Here is a 15,668-nt window from a genome sequence, read left to right on the forward strand (position 1 = left end):
TCAACGTACTCGTTACAGAACAAAGATGAAATATTCCAAAAATTATATCGATCCAGAAGATTTTTTTTTAAGAAAAATTTTACGACAAAACGAGTTGTAGTGTTTTCGTCGGCCATGATGAAATCCGGTGAAATAAATAAGGGAGAGACAACTCAAATCGAAGTTGAGAGGTAAAAAATCAGCCGTATGTTCAATACAGTTTAGTAGTAAAATTGCTAAAAATCGTAAATTATGATTTTTTAGTTAAAAAAAAAAAAAAAATACTTAATTTACGTAATTTTTGGAATATGACATCTTCGTTACGTTCTGTAACGAATACGTACATCATAACAGACTTTTCTGTATTTTCTTTACTTTTTAATTGGCGCCATAAGTGCCAATTTGAATAAGCACCGTTTAGTCATTAAGGCGAGTAACATACACAAATCCACGAGATGTGGTTAGGGTTATAAAGAGAACCTGAACTGAAATTAAAGAATGCGAAAGTTTCACCAATAATAATTAACGAGATTATATATATATATATATATATATATATATATATATATATACACACATAATTCTCTTCCACTGCAAAAACTTAGCCACCAGGGTCAGAAAGTAGGATTGAGAAGTCAGCACCTCTTAGGAGAGGCACTCTGACCAGCAGAAAGTGCCTGGGCAGCCCCCACGGCAAGGACACCTTAGGCGATTAGCAATAAACTAACTCCTTCTCAAAGAGAGAAGACAAAGCCTGGGAGGATGGACCTCCTAGAACTACTCAGAAACTCCCACCAAAAATCAACAGGGACCAGACCAATACAGTAATGGTCTAATCTCTGTTGATTTTAGAGGCTCAGGATAAAAATCCCTAGCAGCGTTTCCTACTCTATCTCTTGAAACAAACTTTTTTTTAAATTACAATCAATAACAAGTTAAAATAAACTGAAAAGAAATCGAATTCTTTCTGAAGTTTTATGAATTTGTTTTCTTAAACTTTGTTTAAAAATAGACCAAAATGCTACAAATCAATGCTTCAATTAAATTAAAATGGTCACCTTTGTTTTTATTGTATAAAATTTATTTATTTTTTATTTTTAAATCGCTCCAGATCTGCCAAAAAGCCACTGGATGTAAGGAGCTATAAAATTTACAGAAAAATAGTCAGCAATAAATGTCATATGGATAGATACCGACCCAGAAAACAGCAATTCTTCCCCTTTTATCAGAACCATCGCTCATGGATTGATAGTACTAAAGGGAAGGCTGTCAAATTAAATGCAAAATCTACTTTCTACTCTTAAATAGTTGAATTATTGTTTAGTTATTTAACTTTGAAGGGTTTTTTTGTACATTAATACCCTCAGATATCCTACCTCTGTCAAAAATGAGATTCTACATTTTTTAGGCGATTATATGTGAACATCATGAAAAATTTGACGGAAGAAAATAAAAAATAAAAATTATTTGAGGATTTTGCGTTGGGATCAGTTTCATATATCAATTTAACGTAAGATGATCTCCCATTTTCAAGCCATTATAACTTTTTAGGGAAATTAACAATTTTTTTTTACCATCAACCTGAAGTCTGATCGGCATAATTGCCTAAAAAGTATCCCACTTTAAAAAATAAATAAATAAATAAAATAAAATAAACCGAATTTATATTCCACGGTAAAATATATATATTTTTTAATATTTTAACTGTTGTCAAAAAATGAGTTAGAACAACCAAATTTTATATTCATCGCCACTAAATTCTAAAATAATTTTTTTTCACAAAATTTTTCAATGTGTTCACATGTAATCGCCTAAAATAAGTAATCTCATTTGCATGTGTGTGTGTGTGGGGGGGAGTTTACCCTCCCCCTTTTTTTTTTACTTGGGAGTCACCACTTATGAAGGCTTGAAGGACACTCGAGGATAAGGGTTAATGAAAGTGAGACGACTCAACAAGAACTTGTTTACATTGAATTTGAAGGCTAGCATGTTGTATTCAACTGGAAAGCAGGCCAGCGGAACAGTGTTCTATAGGCGTGCAGTTCTGGGGGAAAAAAACTTTCTACAATAATAGCAGAATCAAATGCTTAAAAAGATTTTTTTCACATTACAACTTGATATTGGCAGAAAAACCCTGCAAAAGCGTACCCATAAGCGAATACGAAACAATTATAAAATTCTGTTTCAGGAATTTTTTAATGGGTATTAAACATTAAAAAAAATTGTTTTATGATTTTTTTAATGGGTAATACCCATTCGGTATCGATATTGATTCGGAGCTACTATTCTTAGTGGTTATAGTCACAGCATTTCAGCAGATGTAACCTCTACACTTATTTTGAAACTTCTAGTTGAAGTCGAACTTAGTATGAAATAGTGATTCAACAAAAAGAGAGAGAAAAAAAAAAAAAAAGATATTACCAAAGGCAAGATATGTTACTCTTTTACTTAGCTGGATAATTTTTTTGTGTTTTAACTTATTTTAAAGCGTTTATTTACTTTGAAAACAAAAGTAATCTTAAAGCCTGCCGAGTTAGAACTAAAAACAAAATAGTGGTGTGATTTGAAACTTAGTCGAACCTCGATAATCGCTCAAAAATCGAGAATTAAACGAAATTCTGTCCACGTTCTAAAGATACAACTAAACACAGTCGGAGGTTACATCAAGCGAAACATTGAAATAATAATAAATAATAATGATAATAATAAACCGATCATTATGAATTTGGATTTTAGGCAAAGGTGTTACCTATGGGTACATTATTATTTGTAAGTTTTACCATTTAATGAGATGCCATCGAAAAACCGTACCAGAACTCTTAAAGGAAAAATTTTTTTTACATTTTCCACTAACACTGTATTTATTGTTTAACCCGTCCTGGAACGGATATCCTAATATATAAGAACTACCATTTATAACTTCTTTTTTTAACAAGTACAGAAAAAAAAAGTCAAAATCTATCTAAAATCAATTGTCAGGATCTCATGTTTTGATAGTTTAAGTTTGAACTAGATTACTTTATTTATAACTATCACAAAAAAAAAAAAAAAAAAAAAAAACACTCGACTAGCTACAACCACTATACATGATTTTCTCCACTCTCTATTTGTGCCTAAATGTAAACACAGATTCAATAAATAAAGCTTCTTTCCTAGAACTGCCCACCTTTTGGAACACTGTTGAATACAACATGGTAGCCATCAAATGTAAATAAGTTCCTGTTAAGCCGTCCTCATAAATAATCAAATTCTATCCAATTTATAACATAAGTGATTACTACAGCACCACCTTACATTCATTATCCTTATCCATATACCCTTATCCTCGAGTGGTCTTCAGGCCTCGATCAGTGATGACTCCCCCACAAGTAAAAAAAAAATTAAAAAATTAATGAAATGTCAAATGGATCTTTTGTGTAAGTAAAAATAACATTTTTTTGTCCAACGAATCTCATGCTTCTTTCTATGTAAAAAATTGTAGGTTTGTCTGTCTGTCTTGAGTTTTTTTGTTTGTTTTTAGGTGAGGATTAATCATTTATTTGGATTTTTCGGACTACTGCTCTCATCTTAAGTATCATTTGGCAAATAACACTCAAAATGAGATCAGTAATCCCCAAAAATCCAAATAATACGAATATCTTTTTGATTGTTCACTAATTCCATTCATTTTGAAGATAGCCCCCCCCCCCCTACTCTTATAAGCATATATATTACGAAATTACATTACCGACGGTACTTGGATAAATATATAATATATCATTTGGATCAAATGGTGGCACTACATTATCGCAGGGAGGGGGGGGGGGGCTCCGCTTTAATTCCACATCCATAATTTGACTTTACAAATGAAAAACTATAGAAATTTAAAATAGTACTTGTGCAGTTTACGGATCGATGCCTCCGTTCAATCTCGAAAGACAAAGGATACCCCCTGTAGGGGCAGCTACGCTTGTAATTATGTGGCAAGAGTTGCACAATCTCCGACTGTATCTTTACTGAATCGGCACTGCTTGAATCCAGTGGCGAAGAAAAGTCCAGGACGACTTCAAGCAATGCCGAGATTAACGGAGAGTTCCAAATGGTCACTCATCTGGTATTGACTGGGCTCATCGTTGCTTAACTTCGGTGTTCTGACGGGAACCGGTGTGTCAAACGTGATTATGCCGTACAGTTTACAGATAGTTCTGAAATAATAACGGTATTATTTAGAAAACTATTCTTAAAATGGAGAAGGAGGGAGTTTTGTAACTGTTCTGTACTTTCACCTAACAATTTAAAAAGATACCGTAAAAATTTAATTTAACTTGAAAATTCAAAAAAAAAAAAAAAAAAAAAAAAAAAAAAAATAGCAGGGCCCGTAAACTGCACAAGCACTAAAATAATATTTTAGTGCTTGTGCAGTTTACGGGCCCTGCTACTTTTTTTTTTTTTTTTTAATTTATTTATTTTTTTATTGAATTTTCAAGTTAAATTAAATTTTTACGGTATCTTTTTAAATAGAATAGAAATGTTAATGGGCGAATTTAAGGCAGGTGTGCACAGAGTTCCACATTGATTCTTGGGAAACGCCGGGTGTGCCTTAAAAGTATAAATGTATCGAAATTGATGTCATTTAGTGTCACTTTAATTAAATCCACTTCCATTCAATCAACGCTGAATACATCCTTCAGACCCACTCTAAAAATTGAATCGTATAAAATATTAAAATAATAAGATTAAATATGTGGGATTATGAGATAATCGCAAAATGACAATGATGATTATACAGAAGAATTAACAAATGCTTCACTGTTCTCCTTATGTTAAGAATGGATTTCTAAATAGCATTATTTCAAAAACCATTCTTATTATTTTGAAATTTGTTTTTAACATGAGCAGAACGAGGTCTTTGTTAACTATTCTGTTCCAGTGTTCCTAGACTAGATAATTTATTCAATCCCGGACAACGCCAGATATCCTCGTTGGTTTGATTTACAAAACTAATAATTAACATTATTTTAATTGGAAAATTATTTTACTAAATTAAATTTAATCCTAAAAAATATTAATCCATGGATTTTTTGGTACACTGAATTCATAAAACTAGTATTTTTCTCGTAAAAAATATTTTAATACAATGTTAGTATCTATAAAACAAATTAAAACTTAAGATAAAAATGTGATCTATGTTGAGGAATTAATCTATATTTATTTGTTCTTGTTTCTATTTACTCCCCCACGAGAGCAAAGTTATACGAAAGGTAAGTTTTAAAAATGGGGAGATTCCAGCCCCTCCCACCAAAATAAAACGGCACTCTGGACTGAAACAAAAATCAAAATTGCCTCAGTTTAGGAGGACTCGTCTCTGCTGACTGAGAACTGAAAAGACTAAGTGCAGCGTTGAAACAGATATTACACTGTCTTCCTAGCAAAAAACGCCAACCTTCTCTACCATTAATAGCAATGGCCAAAGATTCATTATCTGAAAGTACTTCTTTTAAACTCCTCGGCCTAACGTTCACAGGAAACACGAGTTGAACAATTACATTGAGAGCATTGCCAGGTTCGCTGCGAGCAAGGTAGGCTCTCTCTAACGTGCTAGAAAGCTACTAATGCCTGTAAAGTATCCTGTACCTCTATTAGGTCACCATTTGCCCATGTATGGAGTATTGTTGTCATATTTGGGCTGGTGCATCTGCTACTAGTCTCTCGCTCCTAGGCAGGTCCAAAAGAGAGTCTCCAACTTGATAGGTCCTGAACTGTCATCTAAGCTTCAGCCTCTGTCCCACCAACGAAATGTTGCATCCCTTTGTTCTACAAGTATTTTAATGGTGAATGCTCTGACAAACTACAAGCACTTGTGCCCCCACGACGTAAATACCCTCGACAAACCCGACAAGCAGCTAAATCTCACCCCTTCACAGTAGAGATCCCTAGATGTAAGAGAGCTTTCTACTCCAGTAGTTTCTTCCTCAGAACCGCTAGACTTTGGAATTCCATTCCGGGTCCCTGCTTCTCCAACTGTACTGACATGCAGAAGTTCAAGTGTAACGTGAACCGACATCTTGCTGCCCAACTCCCTACATAGTATCCCAGTAGCTTATGTCCCTGATAGTAGCCCTTTACACCAAAGTGGCAATGTGCCTTGTTTGGGGTGAAAATATAATTAAAAAAAAAAAAAAAAAAGTTATTGTTTCTATCTACTTGCCTTGCCACCGGGGGGGGGGGGGATTAGACACAAGATCGGTTTTTAATGTGGAAAAATAAACAACTCCCCGAAAAAGAGAAACTCTGGATTGGAATTTTCTTTTTTTAAACTGTCCCAGTCTAGAAGAATTCTCCTCCAGTGACCGAGGACAGAACAGTCAAAGTATAGCATCAGAACAGTCACTACACTTTATTCGTAGCAAAAAAAAAAAAAAAAAAAAAAAAAAAAGCCAAGTTAATTATATATATTACGAGGAGGGTTTGAAAAATAATACATTTTTTTATTCCGCCTGAATAGATCATGGGGGGGAGATAACAAATTTCATTGTTATGGTGACTGAACTTGTGCATTCATGACCTGAAAGTTTCATCTCTCTGTTGCAGATATATACGGTGCAAGACTCTAAAGAAACAACTCCTGTCATGGACGTGCGTCAGAAGCAGAGATGTGTCACCCACTGAATCCCTTGGCAAAACTGCATGGAGAATATTGGTGACTATGTAGAAAAATAAATTCTGAAGTACAAAAGGTCGCTCGTTTTAATGGGACCTCTCTCGTCTTCATAGCTTGCCAACATTTTGAGTTTAAAAAAAGAGGAAGCTTTATTTTGGGAACGACACGTGTATATATTAAAACAACTAAATCACATTAATCCAACAAGTTTTATTTTAAGATGATAAAGCTTCAAGAAACGGGAGAAATTCTTCATGACTGAGACAAGTTTTATTTTTGTTCCTATCTAGGGTGCCCCTTTTTGGAGAGCTCGATTCACCCCACATTAAAAAAAACGACCTTGTGTCTAACTTTGTCCTCGTGGGGAGGCAAGTGAATAGGAACAGGAAAAAGTCACTAATTTAGTTTGTTCAACAGTTCGGTTAACCAATTTATTAGCATAACAATAAATTAAAAACAGGGTGCTAGTGCTGTAGTGCAGTAGTGCACTTACTGATCCGCGCTATTTTTAAATCGTATTTCCAAGTTTAATTAAAGTTTTATGATATGTTTCTTTAATTCAATTGTAAGGTTAAAGTACAGAATAGGTAAAAAAAAACAAAAAAAAAACAAAAAACACCCTCCCCATGTTAATAATGGCTATCTAAATAACGTTATTATTTCAGCACGGATCAATAAGTGCACTTAGTACCAAAAACAGTGACTTAATAATAAACAGAATTTTGTAATTGTCTGTATTTTTGAGATGAGGTGTTTTCATTGATTGAGATTGTCGGACTGACTTCCTTCCTCATCTTGGTTGTTATTGTTACAACGTTTCGGCCGTTTTGCCCTCCGGCCTTCGTCAGGTGTTTTGTATCGAACTGGGGAACCGTTTGTTAGGAGTCTCGAACCCAACCCTTTATTATTATTACGGGGGCACCGTGTTCGGACTCCAGCTAGGTTCTGGGACATAGTTGCTTATTCTCTGTCTTGAATGTTACTTTTTCACTGCCTTCGTTCAGGATTGAACTCAGCACCTTTGGGTAACTGTAAACTTTGATACAACATCTAGGACAACTCGGCCACTAGGTCAATATGGCCGAGTGGTCCTAGACGTTGTATCAAAGTTTACAGTTACCCAAAGGTGCTGAGTTCAATCCTGAACGAAGGCAGTGAAAAAGTAACATTCAAAACAGAGAATCAGCAACTATGTCCCAAAGCCTAGCTGGAGTCCGAACACGGTACCCCCGTAATAATAATAAAGGGTTGGGTTCGAGACTCCTAGCAAACGGTTCTCCAGTTCGATACAAAACACCTGACGAAGGCCGGAGGGCAAAACGGCCGAAACGTTGTGACAATAACAACTAAGATGAGGAAGTCAGTCCGACAATCTCAATCAAACAGAATTTTATTAAAAATAAAATGGGGAGGGGCCATTGTTTTATTAGTGGGGGTTGATTTACTTTCAGGTGTAGGAAAAGAAAAACAATAAAAATACAAATACTTGTGTTTTACTAAACAAAGGCTTAACTTTTTAAGTAGTTTACTCAAACTTGTCGAAATAGTTAAGCAATTCTAGCAAACTGAAATTAGGTACAAAAGCAAGTCAGAGTCTCCCTTGGAAGGGAGATTAAGCTCCCCTCCCTCCACACATAAGAAAAAAAAAAACATTCCTGTGACTAACTTTATCCTCGTAGGGAGGGGCAAATAAATATGAACTGAAAGTGCTTTTTACTTTAAAAAAAAAATAATAATAAAAATCACTGTCTTGTTTATTTTAAAATCGAAGTAGGTCATAATCAGTCTCATAACGCCAATATCCCAGGCATTACCTCCCTTTTCAAAAGGCCAACGAGGTTGATCATAGCCAATGTTGGTTGAACCCATTATTCGGAGTACCATTTTTTTTGAGGGGTGGGGGTCCCTACTATAAATTGATCTTGTTTCCCCTATTTACCTGCCTCCGCATGAGAACCGAATTAGTTAGACACAAGGTTATTTTTTTGTTAAAGTGGGAAAAATTCAGCCCCTCAAAAGAGGCGTTTTGGATTGGAACAAAAGTAACTTGACTTTCTCAAACTTTTCTGCTGTGAGGAGGAGCAGGAGCACAGACTGATTTAGGTAAAGTGAACTCCTATTTCGACTGGCCTTCAGAAACAGAGAGAATTACCAATTAATTTGATGCCTTCATGCCTAAATTATAAAATAGTTAAACTTTTGGGGGAGCTTCTACAGAAGCGTGAGGAAATTTTATAGTCGATAAATGGAGTTTTCAGATAAAAAAAAATAAAAAAATAAAATAAAACAATGGTTTCAACTGATTTTCTTTTGTCAATTCTAATAAGTTACAATGGTAGCTCTCAAATTATGTAGTCGAAATTACCTGAATATTACTGAATTATTAAACAAAACAACTCTAATCGTGTTAACAGGTGAAAAATTGCCGCTATCTTGTTTAAATTAAAACGGAAAATTACCTCCCTTTTAGAACTATCCTGTGCCTTATAATCGTTTTCATCAAATTCTATTTTTTTTTCTTTAATAATTAATTTTCTACCTTACCGATTCTGAGATTCTCGTAATTTTTGTATATAATCATCTTAAAAATACGAGGAATACGTAGATACTATTGTTTCCATGTGAAATTCAGTATTACGATTTCCGAAATTTCGTCCCAATAGCATAGAAGCCCCCCCCCCTTTTTTTTCTTTTTGCAGATAAAAATTATTCCACAAAATTTTGAACCAAACTGACGTTTCTCAATTTAGTCCGCTTGTTTTGTTTTACGGGATATCAAGCCTTTTTCAAATTATTTAATGCCGAATTCAGTGATTTCGGTAAAAGAAAATGCTTCGAGTCTTTTTACATCTTCAGTTATTTATTTAGTGTTTGTTTGGTTTAGTTGTTTTGTTGTTTTAGAGGAAAATTGGGCGCTTCTACGAAATTTCGGAAATCGTAAAACTGAATTTCACATGAAAACAATGGTATCTACGTATTCCTCATATTTTTAAGATGATTATAAACAAAAATTACGAAAATCGATAAGGAAAAAAATTATTTATTAAAGAAGAAAAAAAAAAAGAATTTGATGAAAACGATTGTAAGACACATGATAATTAAAAAAAAAAGGGAGGCAATTTTCCGTTTTGATTTAAACAAGATGGCGGCAATTTTTCACCTGCTAACAAGATTAAAATTGTTTTGTTTAATAATTCAGTAATATTCAGGTAATTTCAACTGCATAATTTAAGAGCTACCATTGTAATCAGCTGAAACCATTGTTTTTCTTTTTCTTTTTTTATCTGAAAACTATTTATCGCCTACAAAATCTCGTCCCAATTTTGTAAAAGCGCCGGAAATTGTGTTTGGGTACTTCACTTATATTACCGTGCTGAAATAATAACGTTATTATTTAGAAAGCCACTCTTAACATGGGGTGGGGGAGGGCGTTTTGTAATTATTCTGTACTTTCACCTAATAATTTAATAATAAAAAAAGATATCGCAAAACTTGAATTTAATTTTAAAATACTTATATTATGTAAGTCTATTTCATAATGAATAAATATCGAAAATTTCCGGAAGATATGACGATTATTTGATTTTTGCTAGATTTTTAAAACATGGGTATGTCTACGGCTTCAAAAACGTCACTACATAGGAACGTTGTTTTATGGCGTCTATAATGTAAACACGATTTTTATCTCGAATTTTTATTATTTTTGTATGCTGTAAAAAATCTTTTTAAAAATCAGTTTATTTGCAGGTTCTTTTAAATGATAAAAAAAATTAGGATGATAATACTAAATTAAAGTTACATCGTGTTACATACAGAGGGGGGTTGTTAAGTTGTTAATTGGAGGTACCTAAACTACTATTTAAAAATAGTGCGGTAACATAAGTGCATAAGCACGTGTTTTGTTTTAGACTTTGCAGAAAATGACTGATCTTTGCAAAGGGAAAAAACAAAACACAAAAATAACATAAATGTTTGGTGTATTTATGATCAAGAAGTCAGGATCTTTGGATAGCCCAATCTGCCAAACGAAACCTAAAATTTGGGTTAGGGTCAGAGTCTTTTTTTTTTAATGTTTTTTTAAAGAGCAGTTCGGTTCAAAATCTGTCCTTAGAAATATTCAAATAAATAATTCAAAATGTATCATACATTCTGTCGTCCTCAGTCAGTAAGAAATATCTTACTTAGACTAAAGTAATTTCATTTTTTATGCCAATCTTTTTGCAGATCGCCACCCCCCTCCAAAAAAACCGCACATTAAAAACCAAGGTACTTAGGTATTTATGTTACCGTGCTGAAATAATAACGTTATTATTTTGAAAGCCATTCTTAACATGGGGTGGGGGAATATTTGTAACTATTCTGTACTTCCACCTAATAATTAAAAAAATATATCCTGAAACTTGAATTTAACTTAAAAAATATAATTTAAAAAATAATATGTGAACATAAATCCATAAGCACCAAAACGATCTTGGTGCTTATGCATCTATGTTACCGTGCTATTTATTTTATTTTAATAATATTTTCAAGTTAAATTCAATTTTTACAATATATTTGTTTATTAAATGGTTAGGTGAAAATACAAAATAGTTACACAACACCCTCCCTCCTCATGTTAAGAATGGCTTTCTAAATAATACAGTTATCGTTTGACGTTTCGACGTTTCAGCGCTGTAACATAGACGCACAAGTAGCATTAGCTTTTGATCTCGCGGTGAAACAAATAAGGACTCCTATTTTAGACGTTATAACTTATGTAATTTCATAGGCATGATCGAATTATAGGAAATATTTTTTTTTTTATAAGTACAAGCCATTAAATAACTACATGTCACCCCCCCCACACACACACACCATGAACTTTATTTTGTTATGGTTAGGAAAAAAAAAAAATAACAAAAATGCGAGTGAAATAATAGACTTGCAACAACTCTCCAGTCAACTAGAATTCGTAATAAATGACTAAAAATAGAAATGTTCACATGTGCCTAAATTATAAACACAATAAAAGAAAAAAAAAAGTTTTAACAAATATCCATTAAATTATATTTCGATAAAAGTCTATTCTGAAGGACCAAGAACGATAACTCGATTTGATAAGCTCTTTGCAAAGTTGTCTTAAATTTTACATGTGCATGTTTGTATCCCCGATCTGACTTAAGGTTAGGGTGTAAATTAATGAGGCATGTTTATCTGGGGGGGGGGGGGTGTATTTTTGCTCTTTTTTTTCTTTTCTTTATTTTTTGTTGCTGCATTTACCGACCCGAGATTTCCACAAAATTACTCGGGTGTGCCCGGCAGATGACAGGAATAACCGGAAACGAACGGACTAGCCCCATTACAATAAACACAAGTGTTACAACCCCCCTCCCCATGTTAAGAATGGCGACAACCACTGAAATTCATTAAGTAATACATTGGAAAAAAAATTTCTTCATACTTGTCGACCATTTCCAGTTCTTCCCGTCATCTACCGGCCACAACCGAATAATAACTTCGTGGAAATCGTGGGTTGATAAGTGTACTGTGTACTGTAGAAGTAAGTACACTTAAAAAAATGTTTTTCTTTAGCAAAATAAAAAGATGCCATTCAATAATCACAACAGTAACCCTAAAATCGGATACTTCTACAGTTTATATACCATGCCGTATTAATAACGTTAGAAACCGATTCTTAAAATAGGAACGGGAAGCTTTGTTAACTATTCTGTACTTTCACATAACAAATTAAACAAAACACAAATCAAATTTATCTTAAAGATCGCTAAAAATATACGCGTACAAATAATCGTCATCACTTATAATTGCTTAATATACGAAATATTACTTCTTTGCAGAAAATTTAAATGCGATATTCGTTTTCAGCATACCCGAAAATCTAGATAGGTCGTCATTTAAAAAGGAAAATGTCAAGGTGGAAACTAAGTAAAAAATTACTGTAAACAAATAACACGATGCATAAACTACAAAAGTGTCTTTTTTTTTTTTTTTTAAATCAAACTTCATTTTAGAAAAAAAATAATATTTCAAAGTTTTAGAGATTCGATCAAAACTCGGCACACACTCTACACCTTAACGAATCAAGTTACCGGTCCGTGAGAATAGAATTTACAAGTTGTTTTCGTGCTTATATTTCAAAAGAATTGTAAATGTTATATTGGGAGAAAAAAAAAGTGAGACTATGGTGAGGATGGATGACTAGTGACCCACTTGGAAATAGAATTAGAATACATTTCTCTGTCGAAAACAAAGCTTTCGAATTGAACAAAAAAAAATAATGTTAACTTTTCGATGACAGTAACTTTAGAAAGAATCATTGAATGATAAAACCGTCAAGGTTTAATAACATGAAAAATAATAAGCAGGAATATATATATATATATATATATATGGAAAGAGAGAGAGAGAAACAGACACTTATTGGGCCAACCACACAATGATAGACGTTAAACTATAAAGTTAGAACTAACTTTCTTTAATAAATAAATACCAGTTGGACACATTTGCGAATTAAATGCAATTAAACACATTATAAACTAAAATAAATAATTCCTATCTATTTCAATAAATCTTTCGGATAAAATTCAGAATGCAAGCATGTTATTTTCTAAACCGCAGTTTTAAGGAACAAAAAAAAAAAAGGTGACGACAGAAAGTCGTTAAAGTAATTTTAACTGAATAATCACGTACTTAATTAATTTATTGATTTGTTTTGTTTTTGTAAAATATATTTTACAAAAATAGAATAACGCTGGTAGTTGCATCGACAAAAGAAGGCAGTATAATAATAATAATAATAATAATAATAATAATAATAATAATAATAATAAAAGAAATACGAAATAACTAATAGTTGTATTGTATACATAAAGATTGACGCACCTCATTTAAGTTTCGAAAAATGTCACCAAACACCTTGGAAAAAAAGAAAGTAAACCTATCATCATTATGACAATGATGATGATCGAGTCGAAGGAGGCGTGCTGGTGTCGTTGTTGCTGTTATTATTATTGTCGTAGTAAAAACAATTACCTGGACCTTCATTAAAAAAAATAATAAAATCAACAACAAATAGGTCTTTATCACATATCCACGAATGAACAATATATAAGCCGAGGAGGACAGTCCCCTCTTTCTCCTGTTTAATATGATGGCGATGAATGGTTACGGGATAGTGTCCGTGAAATAACGCAGGGTCCGACGGGTAAGAAGTAGATTAAAAAGACGAAGCCTTCCTTGGTTGGGTGTAGTATACGCCATCATCGTCTCAGGGTTTTCTGGTTTTCCTTACCCCCTTTCTTTTTTTTTTTTTCTTTTTCCTTTTTTTAAGAGGCGAATGGGGTTTGTTGTCGAGGATGACAAGAATAGAAGACTGACACCCGGGACCCTCCTGTGTTTTTAGAACGTCCACCCATTCGTCGTCTTTTTCAGGGTGCCCATTATTTCACGGACACAAGAGGATGTTTATGCCCTCTGTTGTATCGCACCGAAATATTTTTGACCTTTTTTAATTCTTTCTTAATATATCCTCCTTTTCAGTTAGGGATTTTCGCTGGCCGTGTTTGTGTGTGCAATAGTAATAATAGTAATAATAACAATAATAATAGGATATGGTGCTGAAGGAGGACAAACCGTGCAGAAAGGAAGGAAGGGAGGGAAACGAGCGGATAATTCTTATCTCCAAACGCAGGAGAATTCCTCATATTCCCGCAAAATAAAAAGAAGAATAAAAATAATAATAATATAATAAACGGATCTCCTCACTCGGTTTCATTTTTTTTAGCATCCCCTCCACCCCTGTTTTTTAAAGGCAGGGTTAACTATATAATAGCAAAATATTTTTAAATAATTATCATTATGGTATATATTATTGACTTTCTTGTTTTGTTTTTGTTTGTTTGTTTTTTTTTTTACTCACCGTCGAAGCACCAGTAAACGTTATCAAATACATCCTGCTCCCCAACATTTATAGCTCTCTGGAGAAGGAGGAGAAAAAGTGAGATGAATCATTTGAAAGGCAGCTGTGTTTCACTTCACTGAGCAAGATTGTTCTTCTCTCTCTCTTTTTTTTTCTTCTCCCTTTCTTGCAAAAAGCTGACAAGCTACAGGAGAAGAGGCAGTTGTATTATTATTTGTTAGCAATAGTTGTGTGTGGTGAAAACAGCTACGTGGAAAAAGGAAAAAAATAGTGACTGTTTTTCTCTTAGTATCTTTTTTTGTTTGTTTGTTTTGTTATAGTATAGTAATAACTTCAAACTGTCACTTAGTTTTTGCTTGTTGGACAACCTTTGGGTTCATGTGTTTGCAGATAGACAGACAGACAGACAGTAGACGCTGAAAATAAAGGCGGAACTGGATAAAGGAAACACTAACCAACAAAAAGAAGAAAAGAAATATTTAAGGCACGCACACACGTGCACAAATTTATTTGTAAAGAAAGAAAGAACCTGCTTGCTTGACAACGAAACTGTCTAGCGTTCGACTACAGTCAAAATTCTAGACGTACTGACTGACAAATAAATTACTAAGGAGGTTGAGGAACTACGAGTACTTCCCGGCCTTTGGGTTGGGATTAAAGCTTAGTATCTGCTCGCTTAAAAAAAAATCTATAAAATACGTATCGACCAGGGAATTAAAAAAAAAAAAAAAGAAAAAAAAAAGTGAATGCCTATTTTAGGGATATCTCCCCACGTTCAAAACCGACTTCGTGGGGAGACAAGTAAATATTGACATTCAATTTTTTTTTTAACTTTAAATATCGCTCATGATCTTTTTTTAAATCGTATTATCTGTTCTAGTCAGTCTCAGGGGTGAGGTGGAGGCTAACCTCCCAAGCATTATCTCCTCTTTTGAAAGGGAATTATTCTAGGATAGATCACATCCTCATCGGGGAACAACGCCGATGATGGGTAATTTTACACCGGTTCAGACTGGTCCCTTGTGTCAGCCTCGGGGGACGGGGTGATATACACACTGGAAGCGTGTATCTTTAATGTAGTACTAAATTCGCGTGTTAGCGAATTGGTAAAAAACAAAAACAATTATGATT

General features: G+C 33.6%; 1 protein-coding gene across 7 annotated transcripts in view; it reads right to left on the reverse strand.

Annotated features, from left to right (window-relative positions):
• Positions 1 to 14,973, reverse strand: part of LOC145293258 (uncharacterized) — a 554,756-nt gene extending 539,783 nt beyond the window's left edge. For 3 of the 7 annotated variants that reach the window (XM_080139853.1, XM_080139849.1, XM_080139847.1), the window contains exon 1: positions 14,538 to 14,973. The gene's annotated coding sequence lies outside the window, so the exon portion shown is untranslated. Of the gene's footprint in view, positions 1 to 13,501 lie in introns of all 7 variants that reach the window. The other 4 variants (XM_080139852.1, XM_080139851.1, XM_080139846.1 and 1 more) reach the window with 2 other exon arrangements.
• Between the last annotated feature and the right edge of the window lie 695 nt (positions 14,974 to 15,668).

Source organism: Euprymna scolopes, chromosome 14 (assembly GCF_053919585.1).
Source record: "Euprymna scolopes isolate OS-2025 chromosome 14, ASM5391958v1, whole genome shotgun sequence".
In the NCBI taxonomy this organism is placed as follows: domain Eukaryota; kingdom Metazoa; phylum Mollusca; class Cephalopoda; order Sepiida; family Sepiolidae; genus Euprymna; species Euprymna scolopes.